This window comes from Pan troglodytes, chromosome 14 (assembly GCF_028858775.2).
Source record: "Pan troglodytes isolate AG18354 chromosome 14, NHGRI_mPanTro3-v2.0_pri, whole genome shotgun sequence".
Classification (NCBI taxonomy): Eukaryota; Metazoa; Chordata; class Mammalia; order Primates; family Hominidae; genus Pan; species Pan troglodytes.
Window position 1 is genome coordinate 78257340 of NC_072412.2, and position 18658 is coordinate 78275997.

Sequence of the window (18658 nt, forward strand, 5' to 3'; positions counted from 1 at the left end):
AACAAGTGTAAAAAAGTGAAGGGAAATTACACTGGATCCCAATCAACGTAGGAATTGGGATGGAGAAGAGAGAAAAGCAGTAGATAACTACATTATTGTGTGCAAATATGACTTTAATTCAATTATTTTAATTCAATTTTAAAAAATACATTGGAGGAGACCTTTAAATTAAGAACTGAAACACTGCAATTGGATTTGGCATTTAGATCATTTGTTAGATTTCCTAGGTCATTTCTGTGAAGTTGTAAAAGCATAAACCAGGTAGCAGTGTGTCCAAGCATGAATGAGAAGTGAAAGAGTAGGGACAGGAAGTACGGCCAGCTCTTTGAAGACATTTCAAGACACAGTAAAGAAGAGAGCTAAAACTGTGATTAGAAGATCAGGTGAGGACTTTCTGCAGAATGAGAAATCATTGAGAGCATATATAAGCTGATGAGAAGAAGCAAACAGATAAAGAAATATTAAAGATACAAGGGAATGGTGAACCAGATGATGGAACACTTCCTCTGTACCAGCACCTGGAAAGGGTACTGGCTATTTAAGATGAATAAGCACTTAGCTGCCTTTAAGAAACTGAGGGGCTAAGAGTCGAGAAAGATGACATCTGTCCAAGGTGTTACAAGAGCATAGAGGGCATTAGCACTGTCAAGAAGAGTCCAAAAAGCTTCACAAAGGAAGTTAGACCAGTAGAGGAAAAAGTGAATGAAAATTGTAGGCAAAGAAAATAGTAAGTGAAGGGTACAGTGGTGTGAATGGATATAATATTTGGGTAATGTATTTAATAGAAAATAATCTATGTGAGTAAATGCTGAAAAAATTGAGTGAAAAGATACATTGGGGCCAGAGAGTAAAAAATTTTGTATGTTGTTTTAAAGAGTTTGAAATCAATCTTACATTCATTTATTCTTGAAACATTCTGAGAAGGGGTACTTTCATGTTCCATTTTATTTGGCTTTGTGTAGTTTTAATGCTCACTTTGATCATGCAGTACTTACGTAATAAAATAGTTAAAAGAAAAATAAAATTAAAAGCATCTATCAAATTTCTACCATTTGCCAGGCATTGGGCAAAAAATATAAACAAAATGAAATCTTTACCTTCCAGAAAGAAACAACATGAAAGATAAATAGTCGGGCAGGACCAAGTGACTTGCTTTGGCCAGTGAAATGTAGGTGGACATGATATGTGACGTGTGCCCACGTGGAAGCATTTAATTGCTGCTGTTTCATTGTCCAGCCTACTCCTTCCTTGCCATAGAAAACAAGAGAGAGGGCTAGGCACAGTGGCTCACGCCTGTAATCCCAACACTTTGGGAGGCCGAGGTGGGTGGAATACCTGAAGTTGGGAGTTCAAGACCAGCCTGGCCAACATGGTGAAACCCCATCTCTACTAAAAATACAGAAGAATTAGCTGGGCGTGGTGGCACGCACCTGTAATCCCAGCTAATCAGTCAGGAGGCTGAGGTAGGAGAATCGCTTGAACCTGGGAGGCAGAGGTTGCAGTGAGCCAAGATTGTGCCACTGCACTCCAGCCTGGGTGACAGGGCAAGACTCTGTCTCCAAAAAAAAAAAAAGAAAGAAAAAGAAAACATGAGAGAACATTTAAATCAGGAAGAGATATAACATTAAAGCAGCCTGGAATGTTAGATCCACACTGGTAGGATGGCACACTTCGTATAACTGAGAAAGAAACTATAGTGGATTAAGCCACAGAGATTTGGGGTTTGTTATTGCAGCGTAACAGTCTATCCTGATGGATACACTGGGGCAACAGCTAAGTCTTAGAAGTGATCTGTCCGGTATTTTCGGCATGAAACTTGTTAAATGCTTCGTTGGTTTTCACCAGTCATGTAGTTCTCTGGATTTCCGGCAAATAAAAATTGGAAAACAGTGTTTTTTCAATACATAAATCCTCACTTAATTCGTATAGAAGCTTACATTTTTTCCAGACATACAAACTTATAAATATTGCCAGAGTTGATATTATTGTGAGATATGCAGGGAATACTCACTTTAACACCAATGCAGTCCTTAACCTTCCCTCTCACCTTATTTCTCACAACTCTCATCACAAACCTGTGCTCCAGAAAACTAAACAACTGGATTTTCCCACATACGATTCCTTCCTCTATTTGTTAATGTATACTATTTCTTTTGCCTAGGATGCCTTTTACCTATCATCTAATATCCAAAGCCAGTAAATCACTTTTTTCATAAAGTATTTCATTGCTCCTTTACACACACACACACAGACACACACACACACAGATTTCCCACAGGTAAAGGAAAGAAGAAAGAATGAAATGAAATTTTATCCAATACCTCATTATGTGCCTGGCACTATGTGTGGTATTTCATGTTCATCCTTGAAATCCTTGATCACTTTATCTGCTTCTTTTGTAGTATTTAAAACTCTATACCTAAATATGTTATATATATTTTTGTACCTTAATCACTTTTTTTTTTTTTGAGATGGAAGTCCCGCTCTGTCACCCAGGCTGGAGTGCCGTGGCACAATCTCCACTCACTGCGACCTCCACCCCACTGGTTCAAGCAATTCCCCTGCCTCAGCCTCCTGAATAGCTGGGATTACAGGCGCATGCCACCACGCCCGGCTAATTTTTTTGTATTTTTAGTAGAGACAGGGTTTCACCATGTTGGCCAGACTGGTCTCGAGCTCCTGACCTCAGGCAATCCGCCCGCCTCGGCCTCCTGAAGTGCTGGGATTACAGATGTGAGCCACCGCACCCGGCCCTTAATCACTTTTAAGAATAAAATCAGTGTCATTTACAGAGCCCAGCATGAGAGCTGGCATATAGTAGACTCTCAATAACTTTTTTTAATGAATGAACTTCAAATATCTTTTTAAGGTCTTCTGTATATATTTATATGTAAGCTGGTTCTGAAAGGGAAGAAACCTGATTAGAAATTAATATAATCCTTTGCCTCTGCTATTATGCTTGATTTCCTGGCTTTCAAACTTATTCCAATGCCAGGCTGCAGGATTGATTTAAAACCCCATTGCCCAAAAAGAAGCAGAGGGAGCTGGGACGCAATAGCCAAGGTTCCTTTGCCTTGTAAAGATATTTAGGGATTTTATCTGTTACTCGTATCTCAAGAACGTGATTACTTAACTCTCATAAAGTAAGACACACCGTACCAATGACATATCAGAAGACATGGGTAAAATTGTGGGAGGAAGCCCAGGGAAACAGTCAAACAGCTTTAGGCTTCACGGGACACTAATTAATCATTTTGGCCAGAAAGCCCCTCTCCCCATGGAGCATAATGTCTTCCAAGGAAGATTTGGATGAAACATTTCACCAGATGGATCCAGTACCTACATTAAGACTCTGCCACCCACACCCTTATGTATTCATTTATTTCTCCATGAAATATTTGAGAGTGTGTTGAGGTAGCAGAGCCTGTACTAACAGTGGACTAAAGAATATGTTGTACGACAACTCGCCTCCAATTTTCATACCTGAGTGTAAACGAAAATGGAGGCTCCTAATTAATGTTATGTCATCAAATAAACATCAAGCAATTTGCAGTGATTTAGATTTCACTTTTACTCTTTTTGACCAATGAACTAGGGTGGCAGGATGGCATTGGCACACTAATCCTGCAAAAACTCAGGGCCTGTTTTGCACTGAGTTACTGACATTTAAAGAAATAGACATCTGCTTGACCTCAAAACCACACGGCCAAAAAAAAATCTTTAGAGTACACATTGCCTTTAGTCATTGTAGTGTAGCTAAATTGTAAGTTACATAATAAGTATTGCTATTTTATAGATCCCCAAAAGACATGTATTATTTTCCCATTGCAGAGATGAGGAAAGTGAGGCTTAGAGAAGTTGTTACCCAAAGTTATTTGTCTTTTAGTGGGCAGAATTAATATTCAAATCCAGGTCTTCTATATCAAGAGCCCAGGCTCCTTCCAGAGCTACACTTCAGCTTATAGCACACTGCTTCATCATAGGTTTTGTTTAGAAGTCACATACATACATAAATATTCAAGAAACAGGTTGGACTTATAAAGAAGACGTACATTTTTTTAAAAGATTTCAAAAACTTAAACTTCTGCTAAGAACATACTGTGATAAAAGAACTCAGGCAAAAAATATTAGTTTTTTTAACCTTAAAAATTAATAAATGTCAGCTTTGTTTTCAGGTATTTATAGCAAAGGTTAAAATAAATGTTGATAAATTAAGACTATTAACACAGACTGGTAATAGCCTAGATAGCAATTTAGTGACATTACCATCTTACACTTTAATGAAATAAAAACTTGAATTGATTGTGTAAGGAAAGACTCTCTTGTTTATTCCAATCTTAATATTATGGTTGATAATTTCACCAGCAGTCCTGATGAAAATATACCTGATATAACAACACCACAGGAAACTAATGATTGTCATGAATCTGCTTGTCGCTGAAGTACAAAGATACAGACTCATCAATCTTTTAAAAATTACTGAAAGCAAACAAGTGATCAGGACAAACAAATTATTATGTTATCATTGTTTCTATGTCTTCCACTTTATTTTTATTACCTTATTTCCTGGGGAAAGTGGCCAAAATATCTTTCAAATATTTGTATTTAATTTTAACCTTTACTATCTTGACTCCACAGAAGATTTTAAAGACTAAATTTCAGAAAATTTTGTCTAATTGTCATTGTGAAATAGCTCTTTAATCTTTTCTTTTCCTCTTCATCAAAAGATAATCAGTAGTCACCTGATAAATAATACCAGTATTCATTTCTTAACGCAATGTTTTGCCTATTTTTAGGACTTCACAACTTGATTGTAAATTATTATTCAAATTGAAAAGTAGGCATACATGGCCATGTTTTTTGAAATACGTTTTGTTTTAGAAGTGTGTCTAAAACTCAAGATATATTTTGTTATTTATTTTATTACTTTACTTTGGTATTCCATAAATGAAATAAAACTCCAGTAAATTATCCAGAAAGTTCTATTGTTCCCATCACCTCTGAAGAAAACAAAACTAAACAAAATCAAACAAAAACATCTTACTGAAAGATAGTTGCAGGCATTTAGCTAACTGCCTCTATTGTAAACTTTTCTTTTTAATTAATGCATAATCCAAATATAACCAATTTGTCATCAGCAGAAACTAAATCTATGCATGTTGCATTCAGATAAATAGGAGAGGCAGGTCATCAAGCTATTTTTAAATGAAAATCAGAATATTTTTTATTTTATTACAATATCCTTGTTTTTATAGAAGTCAACATTTTCATAATCTTAGATATGATCATGTTTCCTATCCTCATGGGATAGAAAGCATTGAAATATACAGAGTCTTCTCTAGTTCATTCAACCTCGATCACACTGGAACTAACAAGACTTCATAAGTAGAGTTACATAAAACATAGCATGACAGCAGTCATGAGTACAGATCTGGAGGTAGGAGACATAGACCCCTCCCAATATGATATGGCATTTTAGCATTTGGCTTCTAGTGTCAAATAAACAGGTTTGAAATCCAGTCATGGTAGTTAATAGCCAAGTAACATTAAGTCACTTAACCTCTTTGCCCCTCGGCTTCCTGGTCTGTACAATGGGAATAGTAAGAGCATCAATCTCAAAGTCCTGCTTTGAAGATTAAAGGAGATAAGATGTGTTAGTGATTAGTCCAGGGCTTGGCACATATGAAACACCCAATACACATTAGTATTGTTGTTGCTAAAGACACAACCCTGTGTGTGGACACAATAAGAATTTCTCTTTTTTTTTATTTTTTTATTTTTTGAGACAGGGTCTCACTCTGTCACCCAGGCTAGAGTACAGTGGTGCAGTCTCGGCTCACTGCAGCCTCTGCCTCCTGGGTTCAAGCAATTCTCCTGCCTCAGCCTCCCAAGTAGCTGGGATTACAGGTGCCCAACACCACGACTGGCTACTTTTTGTATTTTTAGTAGAGACGGGGTTTCACCATGTTGGCCAGGGTGGTTTTGAACTCCTGACCTCAAGTGATCCACCCACCTCAGTCTCCCAGAGTGCTGGAATTACAGGCATGAGCCACTGTGCCCAGCCCAACACATTAAGAATTTCAAACTGGAGTTAGAGCCATAAGCATTTCCCTAATCTTAGTGAATCTACATAAACAGGACAGTTAAAATTCTGGTTAATTGCAAAACTCAGGAAAGGATTCTAAATTAGTGACTTTTGCAGGATTATTGATAGCCATAATGTTGCTCAAGAATTTGAGCCAAAAATTTAGTATTCTTATTTTGACCTGCAGTTGGATCCTTACTCATTCCCACTACTAGTCAGTTGCCATTTGTCTCTCATTTTAAAATTTGTTGTTTGGTTGTTTTTCCTTGATCAATCCAATGTTCATTTTTGGTATGTGAGATCCTTAATACTTACCTCACTAATTCTCAATCTCAGGGCTGTCAGACCCTGGGAGACTATTAGGTCTCATAAGAGAGTAGAAATTCCATATGCCTACCTATGGTATTGTTCTTTAACTAAATATTATGTCTTCACATATAGGCACTATTTTTCAAATGTACATAGATGCTGCTTTGCTTGATGATGTATACTAATCCCTCTCTTGACGACAAACTGGTCATGAATTCCTAAGAGTTTTAACTTTAGGAATGTCTCCTATTCTTCTGAACTTAACATGCATAGATTTAGTTTCTGCTCATGACAGATTGGTTATATTTGGATTATGCATTAATAAAAAAGAAAAGTTTACAATAGAGGCAGTTAGCTAAATGCCTGCAACTATCTTTCAGTAAGGTATTTTTGTTTAATATTGTTTAGTTTTGTTTTCTTCGGAGACATTAACTTTAAAGACATTAGAGTAATGTCTCTAGAATCTTTCCTCAGCTTTCCATTCACACTGGCGCTGCCCTGAACCAGACCCTCACGTCCAAACTATACTTTTCCAGTATTCTTCTAACTGGTTCTCCAGACCTCAATATGGCTCAACTCTGGTGTGTTCCACATTGTCACTTGGTTCATGATCTGTAGCCTCAGTTCCTCCTCTCAAAAATGAATTATAAATCTAGTCACTCACAAGATCATTGGGAGGATGTAATGAATGGATTGTGAAAGTGTTTTATATAAAAATCTCTGAAAATATTAATTATTGTTAAGAGCAATTCTGATGTTAGCCAGGAGTGATTTATTTATTCAATGAAAATGTATCAATGCTTATTAGATATGTACAAAATGGTACACAAAGTGCTAGTGACAAAAATATCAATGAAACACAGTCCCTAGCCTTGAAGAAGCACAAAATCAATGTAGTGGAAACCCTTTATAGTGTATGTCCATCCCAGGCACTGGTTTTCCCTGCCCTGAGAACTGTTACCCATTCATAGTGTGGTCCTGTACAGACAGATAGGGATTATGTGACTCCATTCCCCTGGACAAAGTGGACTGGACTGGGATAGACATCTGAAATCTGATTGACCCACAAGCTGTGCTTTCTCTAGAGAATCTGAAACTGAGATTCTTAGACAGCCAGTTAGTCACTGTCAGTAGTTAGAACTGCAAATCCTATAAATTTTGAGTTGTCATGTCTTGGGACAGGGAAGCCAAGAGGCTTCTCAGCAGAACAAGAAGAATCAATCTAACAAGAAAAAAGATACCTGGGTTTCTGGAGATTTTTTATTACTTAGTTTGAAAGGCAGATGGGGTGCTACTATAATAAAGGCATATAGAACAAGCTTTGGAAGCCCAGAGATGGCTGCCAGTAACTGATTTTAGGATTGTTTTACAGAGGAGATGAGATTTGAGTTGGTATCTATTGCCATATCTTCTAGATCATCTGATCTGCTCACCAAAAGAGCCTTTCTCCAGCTCCCATGCTTCACTCGTGCCCCACTGTATTAGTCTGTTTTCATACTGCTATAAAGAACTGCCCAAGACGGGGTAATTTATAAAGGAAAGAGGTTTAATTGACTCACAGTTCAGCATGGCTGGGGAGACCTCAGGAAACTTACAATCATAGCAGAAGACAAAGGGGAAGCAAAGCACCTTCTTCACAAGGCAGCAGGAGGGAGAAGTGCCAAGCAAAGGGAAAAGAACCCCTTTTTAAACCATCTGATCTCATGAAAACTCACTCACTATCACGAGAACAGTGTGGGGGAAGCTGTCCCCATGATTCAATTACCCCCACCTGGTCTCTCCCTTGACACACGAGAATTATGGGGATTACAATTCAAGATGAGATTTGGACTGGGACACAAAGCTCAACCATATCACCCACCCTCCTGAAATGGATTAGTTCCAAGCCCTGGCTCTAGCATGCATTGTCACAACCTACTTAACTGGACCATATCAACTTGAACTCCAATATGCAACACTGTCAAAGGACTTTTGACAAGCAAGAGGACTAGGTCACCAGTTCTGTTTTAATTACTTGCCCAAGATCATACAGTCTTTAAGAGGTTTTGAATCCAAGTATTCTGATTCCAAATATACTTTTCCTGCCATTCTGGGTACTGCAGAGCTCCTGTGAGGAGGTCAAGTGCCTATGGAGACACAGATTGAAGAATCTTGCAGAGCCCCATTGTCTACAGACTCAAGTCCAAATGCTTTGGCATGGTGTTTAAAATCCTCCACAATCTGGTTTCAATTGGTCATTCCCATCTATCCCCACACATGTCCACCACATCAGACTTTGGACAGCTTCTAAACTTGCCACCCATTTTCATGCCTGCCTTCATATTACTCTCTGAGAGCATGGCCTTTAACCCATTTCACGTATCTGCCAAGCCTTTTCCATCTACACACAGGCCTATTTCATTAGTCTCTCCTCTGTTGACTTTGCACTTTAGTCATTCTTTTAAAATAGTAGTTAACCACAAGTTCTCACTCCCCGTTATATTGGGAACCTGTGCCAAATAAGCATCTCTCCAGAATCACAGTCAAACACATCTACCCAGGAAACAGGTAAAAGCAGAGACAGCCTTATAGAGAAAGAAAGTGGGTGTGATCTGAGGTGTTCCTAAAGACCATGCCAGCAGCAAAATATTTTTCCCATTCAAGTAGCACAGTGCCTGAAATCACACTATTAGGGATTTATTTCTTTGGGTCTAGCATTACTTGGTTTTCAATTAATATGAAAATGTTTAAATAACCTAAATGTACATTAATTTAGAATACATTTCCTCTGTGACAAAAGGAGCTAAGCCATAGATGGAGCAGGTGCATAAGAAATGAGGTATAGAAAAGAGAGGAAAGGTCAAAGAAAGGGGATATTCAGATAGCAAAATAAAAATATACACTTGGCAGGGCTTAAGAATCATGCATTTAATTAATTAGAAAAGCAGCAACGGACATCACTATCACTGCTATCATGAGGATTTCATTTCCTTCTCTCAAAGAATTTGCTGCAATTGAAGGTTGAAACGTCATTTCAATTGATTTTTAATGCATGACAACTTACATTTCCTTTTGCCATCTTGCTGTTGCAATTGAGAAGCCACTGGCAATAGCATTAATAGATGAGAAAGTCCAATATACCCATTTTGTAAAAATAATTTGATAATGTAGTAGAAGTCAATTCAGTTTTTGGTCAGTTAGCACAAGAGATGCTAAATACCCATCACTTAGTTCTTCATGCTTACAAACAACCTGAGGTTTTTTTTTATAGTGGCAACATGAAATGTGATAAAGCCTATGAGATCAAGGATAGAAAGAAGCTCAACCCCATTTTTGCTTTGCCATTAACCTGGTATAAAATATCAATCACATTGTTTAATCTGTATGTAGGTTTCTTCATCTGCAAAATTGGGGTAATAGTCCTGTTCCCTTCAAACAGCAGAAAGTGAGACATAGCTAGTTCAGTGTTTTAACACACAGAAACTGACCAATTTTATGATAAACAAGGTGAGTAAGATACATTCTTGGTCACAGAATGGCCTCATGACAAAAACTGTTTTATAAACAAATATGCATAATCTTTAATTTTCTAAAAGAAGGCATATCAAAAACAGTTTTAAAAGCAAATACTGGCAAGCCTCCAGCGTGCGTGGGTCTGTGGTGATGTGTGCATTCCTACACTGCTTGCCAGAACAGTATTGAAATAGTTGAGCGTTTGTCCTGCTCCATCCAGAGCAAGGTTATAGAAATTTCAGACAATTGCTTGAAAAAAATGAAAAAAAAGAAAAGAAAAAGAAAAGAAAACACACTTCATGACTTCACATATAAAATAAAGATTTGTTTTCATTTTATCTTTTCTTCTGGAATCAATGCTGGTTTTTTATTTGGGTTTGGTTTGTTTTCTTTAGTCTTTTCTTTCTTTTTTAGAGACAGGGTCTGTTGCCCAGGCTGGTCTGCATTGATGCCATCATGGCTCATGGTAGCCTCGAATTCCTGGGCTCAAGCAATCCTCCTACCTCAGCCTCCCAAGTAGCTGGGACTACAGGCATGCAGTACCATTCCCAGCTAATGTTTTTTGTTTTTTCAATGGAGACAGGGTCTTTTGCTTGTTGCCCAGGCTGGCCCTGAACTCCTGGTCTCAAGCAATCTTCCTATCTCAGCCTCAGTTTCAGGTTTTAACAGTTTCAGAACAGTATACCAGTAGCAAATTTGTTTCTAGGAACATAAAGATCTGGCCTCATTACAGCAATAATAATAATAACATCAGGAAACAAAACATGTACTTTTCTGGCATGACTCCATTTAATTCACACAGTTAGTTTTACAGGTAAGGAAATGGGGAGTTAAAGAGTTTAAATAACTTGGTCACAGTCACACAGTCAGTGGAATCACAAAACTCAAAGCTACACTAAAGCCTCACTATGTCCAGCTTGGCCACAGTGTTTCTGCCATTGGTGGACTTTCCTTCTGGTCTAGGCTGTTAGAGAACACACATCTCAGCTAGACTCATCATAGCAACTAAGATGCAGGCACCAGAGTACATAATACCAGGCCAACCTGCCTTTCACACCATGTTTTGTGGTGTTCAATTCCTAAGCTGACTATTGGGTCACATTATGAGCATTTTCCTCCAGAAACTACAGTTCTTCATTTTCGGGCACTATTCTTTTGGGATCTATTTCCAGCCTTTGTATTGTAAAAGAATACCCCACTGCGGGCTGTGTGCAAAGGGAACTGTAAAATACATGATTACAGGTCTGAATATCAAACAAACTCCATGTGAAATACACTTTAAAGGAAAAATATGCACATATTAACCACCTATACAGAATTACAACCTTCTTCTCTTACAATGTTGGCTATTATAATTGACCAGCTATATTGCAACAGTATTTAAATACTGTAACATTCCAAGAACAATCCCTTTTCTCTATTAGGTCCCTCTCATTTTTTGTTTCTGCCAGCGCATTCCATGTCAGTTAACGACTATACTCTCTACATAATTCTAAAATATTGAACTGTATGCTAAATAAGTAAAATATTTTAAGATAATGTCTTGAGGGAATAGTATTTCATATTATAATTCAATATGCCCTAAGGTAATTATTCAGATATCAATATGCAAAATAGCAGTATGCTGTAGCGCCCTATATTTCTTTTTATTTTGCTTCTTTGTAGCAAGCAATAAATTTAAAGATACAAAAAAAATCAAAGGAAAAGTTTGCAGTCGATTTTATTAACAAGATTGTTTGCCTAGGGAGAGAGAAATTTCACTTGGTCCTTTCCTAATTATTCATATAAATTAAATTCTACAAGTGAAGAAAATTCATAAAAGTCATACTTACTCATCTGAGAGGGAGATATGGCATATGAATGGGGCCTATAATCTCGGAAGGTGAAATGTAGAAAATATCACAAGCAACTCCCACATTAAGTTAAGTGAACCAAAAAAAAGGGAGATTCTTGGTGTGAAGGAGACTTCAAGGATATCCTCCCTAATCGCCTCTTAATAGTCTCAAATCTCTGACACAGGAAACAAATCAAGAATTCAGAGAACATGGAATTACTAGTCACTTACATTTGATATCAAATGTAAGCACTACTAGACACATTTTAAATTTTTAAAACCTTTTAAATATAAGGTTTGAAAAGAAAGCACAAATTGTAACTTAAATTTTTAAGACATCTGTATGTGGTACATGCCAGAAAAAGTTAACTACACATTCTTGTATCTTTTCTGAAATTCTCACTGTTTTTTCCTCCTAAGCCTATGTTAGGATGAAATTAAACAAACTACTACAGACTTGTATGCTAATACTCAATATTCAAAGTGAACTCAAATCATTCAACAAATATTTATTTAATGCCTTTTGTGTGCAAGGCATTGTAGTAGAGAACACAATAGACTTTCTCATTTAGATATAAACAGTTTAATCTTTTCAGAAAGGACCTAATCATTAAATGGAAAGTATGTCCACTATTCATGAGAATCTCAGTTTGCATCTTTTCAGGATAAAGTTAAAAACTGTGGGCTGGGTGCAGTGGCTTACGCCTGTAATCCCAACACTTCAGGAGGTGGGCGGATCACGAGGTTAGGAGATTGAGACCATCTTGGCCAACATGGTGAAACTCCGTCTCTACTAAAAATACAAAAATTAGCCCAGGTGTGGTGGCACGCACCTGTAGTCCCAGCTACTTAGGAGGATGAGGCAAAGGAAACACGTGAACCCAGGAGGCAGAGGTTGCAGTGAGCCGAGATCGTGCCACTGCACTCCAGCCTGGGCAACAGAGCAAGACTCTGAAAAAAAAGTGCAAGAAGAATAAAGCAGAACTGGTGAGTAGTTGAATATAGAGAATAAAGATAGAGAAAACATAGATAAAGCCAAAGATAAAGTCAAGGTAAAAACTGAGACAGGGACAGAAATTAGGAGACAGCAATGAGACCAAGATGACAATTTAAGCATCATATATGTTGAGCCTAAAGTAATAGCCAGCTATCCCAGGACAGATGTATGAGAGGTAGCTGGAGGTATTTGACAAGAATTTTAGATCTCTAACAGATTGTCTTAAGATAGATAGTGAGAAAGAAAGTACAGAGGTACTTACAGCTAAAAGACCGCCATTGACTCTGACTAGAAGACAGGACTGGTAGCTTTAAGAACAGATCATCCAAGAAGATATACAAATGTCCAATATGCACATGAAAAGATGCTCATCAGTAATTAATAGGGAAATGCAAATTAAAACCACAATGAGATACCACTTTGTACTCATTAGGATGGCCTTTAGAAATATATATATATATATATATATACATATGTATATATAAAATTAAAAAAAAACAAAAACACAAAACAACAAGTGTAATGGCAAGGATATGGAGAAATTGGAACCCCGTGCAATGCTGGTGGAAATGCAAAATGGTACATCTGCTGTGGAAAACAGTTTGGTGGTGGTTAATCAAAAAGTTAAACATTAAAAATAAATAAATAAATAAAAATTAAAATTAAAAAGTTAAACATATAATTATCATATAAATCCAGCAATTCCACTACAAGGTAAATACCCAAAAGCATTGAAAACAGGGACTTGAAAGATATGTGTACACCAATGTTCATAGCAGCATTATTCACAATAGCAAAAAGGTAGAAAGTACCTGACAGATAAATGGATAAATAAAAGGTGATGTATACACACAATGCAATATTAGTCAGCCACAAAAATGGAATGGAATTCTGATACATGTTAAGACATGAATGAACTCTCCAGGCATTGTGCTTAGTGAAGTAAACAAGATACAAAATGACAAATATTGTATAATTCCACTTATATGAGGTATTTAAAATAGGCAAATTCATAGAGACAGAAAGAATAGAGGTTGACAGTTGTGGGGAGAGTGGAATGGGAATGATTTTTTAATGAGGACAGAAATTTTTTTTCTGTTTGCTGTGACAAAAAAATTTCTGGAAATGGATAGTGGTGATGGTTGCACAACACTGTGAATGGGCTTAATATCAAGAGAGCTGGGGGCTGCACGATGGAGGAAGAACAGATCAGCAAAGCTGTGAGAGAAGAAACTTTACTACAGGGATCAAGAAGTGGGTATATAAGAATGAACTGAGGTTCACACATGATACTCACTTGAGAAACTGGTATACTCATTGAACCTAACAGTAAAACTACAAATATTGCCCTCAAACACAGCAAACTATAAATAATAAACTTTGTGAATAGAAAATGAGCATGTCAGCTAAACACCCTGCCTGGAGTTGGAGATACAGAGTTAATATTTGTGGTCTCTGCATTTAAGGGTTTACTGTCTGTTGGAGAATCCTGATCCCAGGGCCAATTTTATTTTTTCATTAACAATTAGCATTTATTGAGCACCTACTATACATCAAGTCCAGAGCTAGTCATTAGAGGTGATAGAGGTTACATATAAGGCAGATAACTATCAACAAGGCAAGACTTCAAGAGAACAGTAAGACTCCCTCCTCCCTGCCCAAATGGTATGGTCTGAATGTGTCCCCCCACCACAAAAAAAAACTTATATGTTGAAACTTAATTGCCAATGTGATAGTATTATCAAGAGGTGGGGCCTTCAGGAGGTGATTAAGTCATGAGAGCAAAGCCCTTATGAACAGTATTTGTGACCTTATAAAAGAGATGTTATGGAGCCGTTTGCCCCTTCTGCTACTGAGGATGCAATAAAGCACCATCTACAAAGCACAGAGCAGACCCTTACCAGACACCAAACCTGCCAGCACCTTGATCTTGGACTTCCCAGCCTCTAGAACCATGAGCAATAAATTTCTGTTGCTTATAAATTACCCAGCCTAAGGTATTTTGTTATAGCAGCCAAAATGGACTAAGACACCAAGCCTCCTCAAAAGATAATAAAGCCCCCAAATTATTAAGGCTTTTACACCACAATCATAATAAAAACTCAAAATTCAGCTGGGCATGGTAGCTCATACCTGTAATCCCAGCACTTTGGGAGGCCGAGGTGGTACTTTGCTTGAACCCAGGAGTTCAAGACCAGCCTGGGGAACATGGAAAAATCCCATCTCTACAAAATATACGAAAATTAGCCAGGTATGGTAGCATGCACCTGTGGTCCCAGCTACTTGGGAGGCTGAGGTGGAAGGATTGCTTGAGCCTGGAAGGTCAAGGCTGCAGTAAGCCACGATTGTGCCTCTGTACTCTAGCCTGGGTGACAGAGTGACACATTGTCTCGATAAAATAGTAATAATAAATAATTTAAAAAATTCAAAATTTACATTCAACTCAAAGAAGTAGCACATCACTTCAAATTTCTCCTGAGTTACAAATGTCAGATATCAGGCTTCCTGAAAAAAAAAAAATTCAGAAGATTCTACTTTTCACTTTTACCCAAGGCTGGCAAAATGATTCAGCAATGTTTAAAGAGTCTAAAAATTAAATGGCTGTGAAAGAAACTAAATTAACTATGCTAAATACTTTCTACATAATACCTCCTTTGATCCCTACAACAATCCTATGAGGTAGATATCTCAAATTTTCAAAATATCAAATTCAACACAATAATAAATAGCAGACAGCTACTAAAACATCTATTTTTCTTTGAACAGTATTCAGCAGTTTCATGGATCAGAAAGGAGCCATAATCTCAGCTCTCTTGTTTTGGTGTGCCACTAATTTCTTTTGTACTCTACAACCTACTTGTTTTCAAAAATCAAATGATTGATATTTTTATAAAACCTTTCATTTTAGGTAAAAATGTAGGAAAATTATACTTGTTCTTTTTTCCTTTTTTTGCATCCTATGTTTGCAGTATTTCTTGGGAGTTTAGTGATAGACGCTCCCTCTTAAAATTTATTTATTCATTCAGTAAATTGTTTCTAAATAATTCTTATTTATTTTTTCAAGGAACTGTCATTTCCTGAGCATCTACTATATGCCAAGCACTGTATTTGATGCTTGGTAAGAGGGAATTGAGGGAGAGAAGAAAAGGCAATAGAAGCAAAAAGAAAAGGCCCAGTCTTTCTTCCCTTAAGGATCTACCAGTCTAGTCAGAAAAATAGGTATGTATAACTAGTTATAATACAATGTGACATGAACTGGAGTACAGAAATGTAAGTGATTATGGGAACCCAGGGATAAAGTAATTAATCTTCTCTATGAGAAAGGCATACTACTAGATGCTGGAAGCATTAAGGATGTAAAAGAATATGTCCCTGCTTTCCAAAAGCTTATAACTCTGTAATAAAATTAAATGTATACACAAATAACTGTACTTAAAGTTGGTAGTTCTAAGCACCATTTGAGTGATAAAAAATAGAAGTTCCTAGTATTGCCATCACATCTGGCAAAGAAGAAGAATAATACTGCCCTTTATGGAATACAAGCATCAGGCATCTTGCTGAAATCTTCATATACGTAATTCTCAAATTGTAGGGGGTTAACAATGGTAGCAGATAGTTTCTAATATGGTCGCTCAATTGTCTCCACCTTCTGAAACTCATATTCTGGTGTGATTCTCCTCTGCCTGAGTGCAGGCAGTATCTGAGACTTTCTTCCAGTCACTAGAATATGGCAGAAGTGGAACGTCATTTCCCTGATCATAACATGTAAGATTGTAATATCGGTCTTGCTAGGAGAGACTTTCCACCTTGCTGGCTTTGAAGAAACAAGAGGCCACATGGTAAAGGAGCTGATGCCCCTCGTTTAACAGGCCAAAAGGAACTGAATTCCGCCAACAATCACGTGAACTTGGAGACAGATCCTCCCCCTGTCAAGCCTTGAGTGAGACCACAGCCCTAGCTGGCCCCTTGCTTGTGGCTTTCAGAAGAGTTTCCAAAGCATAAAACTTAGCAAAGCCATGTCTGGACTCCTGACCCACAGAAGCTGTGACCTAATGGACATTTGTTGTTTTAAGCCATGAAGTTTGTGGTAATATTTCTATACAGCAATAGACATTAATACAGATACTGTTATGCCCTTTTTCTTCTTTTTTTTTTTTGAGGTTATGCCCTTTTTCAAATGGAGAAACAAGTTTTGAGAGGTTAAGATCACAAAGAACCAGAAATCAAGCCCAAATCCATGCTGAGACAAACTCTATTATATTGCCTTACAGAAAACTTTATGAAAAGGCAGATATGTGCCCTAAGTCATCAAGTAGGTGGAGACGGGGGAGGCCATTTCTGGCTGATGGAATGTTTTAAGCAAAGGTCAGAGACAAGGGTGTGTGTGCCATGTTTCACAATGAATGTTCCCTTTTACCAGAACAGAATCCATCTATGTAACCATGGTTTCCCCAGATTTCCCCAGCCTATGGATAAAAAGGTGTTACTTGATCAATAATAATACAAATATCACTGACTCTTGTCTACATCTGCTGGACACTAAGCCTCCAGTTCACAGTCAAGTGTTTCTAGAACTACCAAGGGAATGTCCTCTTATGTTTTATATGTGCTTATCTCTGAGAGCCACAGTGTCTTTCTAGTCACTATTGGTACTTCACAGCAAGTGCTAAACAAAAGAAAAGAATGAACATAAAAAACATTTCAAAGAAAGTGTAATTATGAATACAAATAGACTGAATATACAAAAACATGAAAAAAGGAAAAAGATCATTCAGATTTCAAGACTGGTGATGAAGAAGACAGTCAAGAGGAGAAGCTGGATTGAAAGGAAATGTTCCAGCAGGAATGAGGTTCCAGCAGGAAATTCACATAGAACCATAAGCCAGTAACTGGAATCTAGAGCAAAGTGAGAACTACTCCAAAGGGTTGATAGTTTTCTCAGTGGATGGGATCACCAAGGAAATGAGTTTAAATAAGAGAAGACTATAAATTATAAATAATGTGAGTCTACATATGCATATGTACATATGCATACACACACAAACACACACACACACACACACACACACATAAATATATAACCATAGGAAGATGAAAGAGAAAAATGTTTAGATTCCTGATAGCTTTAATAAACAGGAATGTTATGGTTAACTCTTCAACATCCCTTCCATCCCAGATGATTAATCAAGGCCATGTAGACTAATGAATTCCCCTGGAAACTAATATGCATTTTCTATATTGACTCAATCATGTTGAAGGGAAGAATTTATATTTCTAAGTTGGGAGAGGTTTTCTAGATAATCCCAAAGCTACATGCAGCAACAATTATCATTAGAAGCCACCTTGCAACCATGAGTGCAGCAGGTACAAGCAAAAAGCCAACTCAAGTGGGAAGGAGAAAATAAAGAGTTTACGAGAAAGCAAAGTCATAGCTCTAACATGCTCTGTCTAGATTCTAGTCTCCTCTGGGCTTTTTCTTATCTAAAATGATATATTTTCTTATCATTTAAAACTATTTCTGAAGACAAAATCTTTCTGACCAATAAAATTGTGCAATTAAAAGAATTCAAATATTGTAGACAAGGCAAGTACAAGAAAATTGGCTTTCACCAATTGGGTAGATTGTATCCTGATTCATAATTATTTACCCCTGCTCCCCCTGAAAGAGGATTACATTTTCCTATGCCTTTGTGTGTGACTGCCCATGCCTCCTGCAACAGAAATACACATCCTACCTTGGATGTGAGTGGACAATGAAATGTCAGTGGATGGGCATATGTTACAAATGAGTAGGTAATTTAAGAAGCATCAGAAGTTTTCCATGATTTTCCTTATCCCTTCCAGCTGCCACATACAAAATTGGGGCTGTCTATCACCTAAGTTCTGAATGAGAAGACAAATAGAGAGAGCCCAACAGAGCTGAGGAGAGAAAGCCATAGAA

At 37.3% G+C, this 18658-nt stretch overlaps 1 non-coding gene across 1 annotated transcript; it reads left to right on the forward strand.

Annotated features, from left to right (window-relative positions):
* Positions 1 to 10003: 10003 nt before the first annotated feature.
* LOC112205285 (small nucleolar RNA SNORA9) lies at positions 10004 to 10134 on the forward strand. The gene has a single exon (XR_002939186.1). It is a non-coding gene; the product is annotated as a small nucleolar RNA SNORA9 (small nucleolar RNA).
* The last annotated feature ends 8524 nt before the right edge of the window (positions 10135 to 18658 follow it).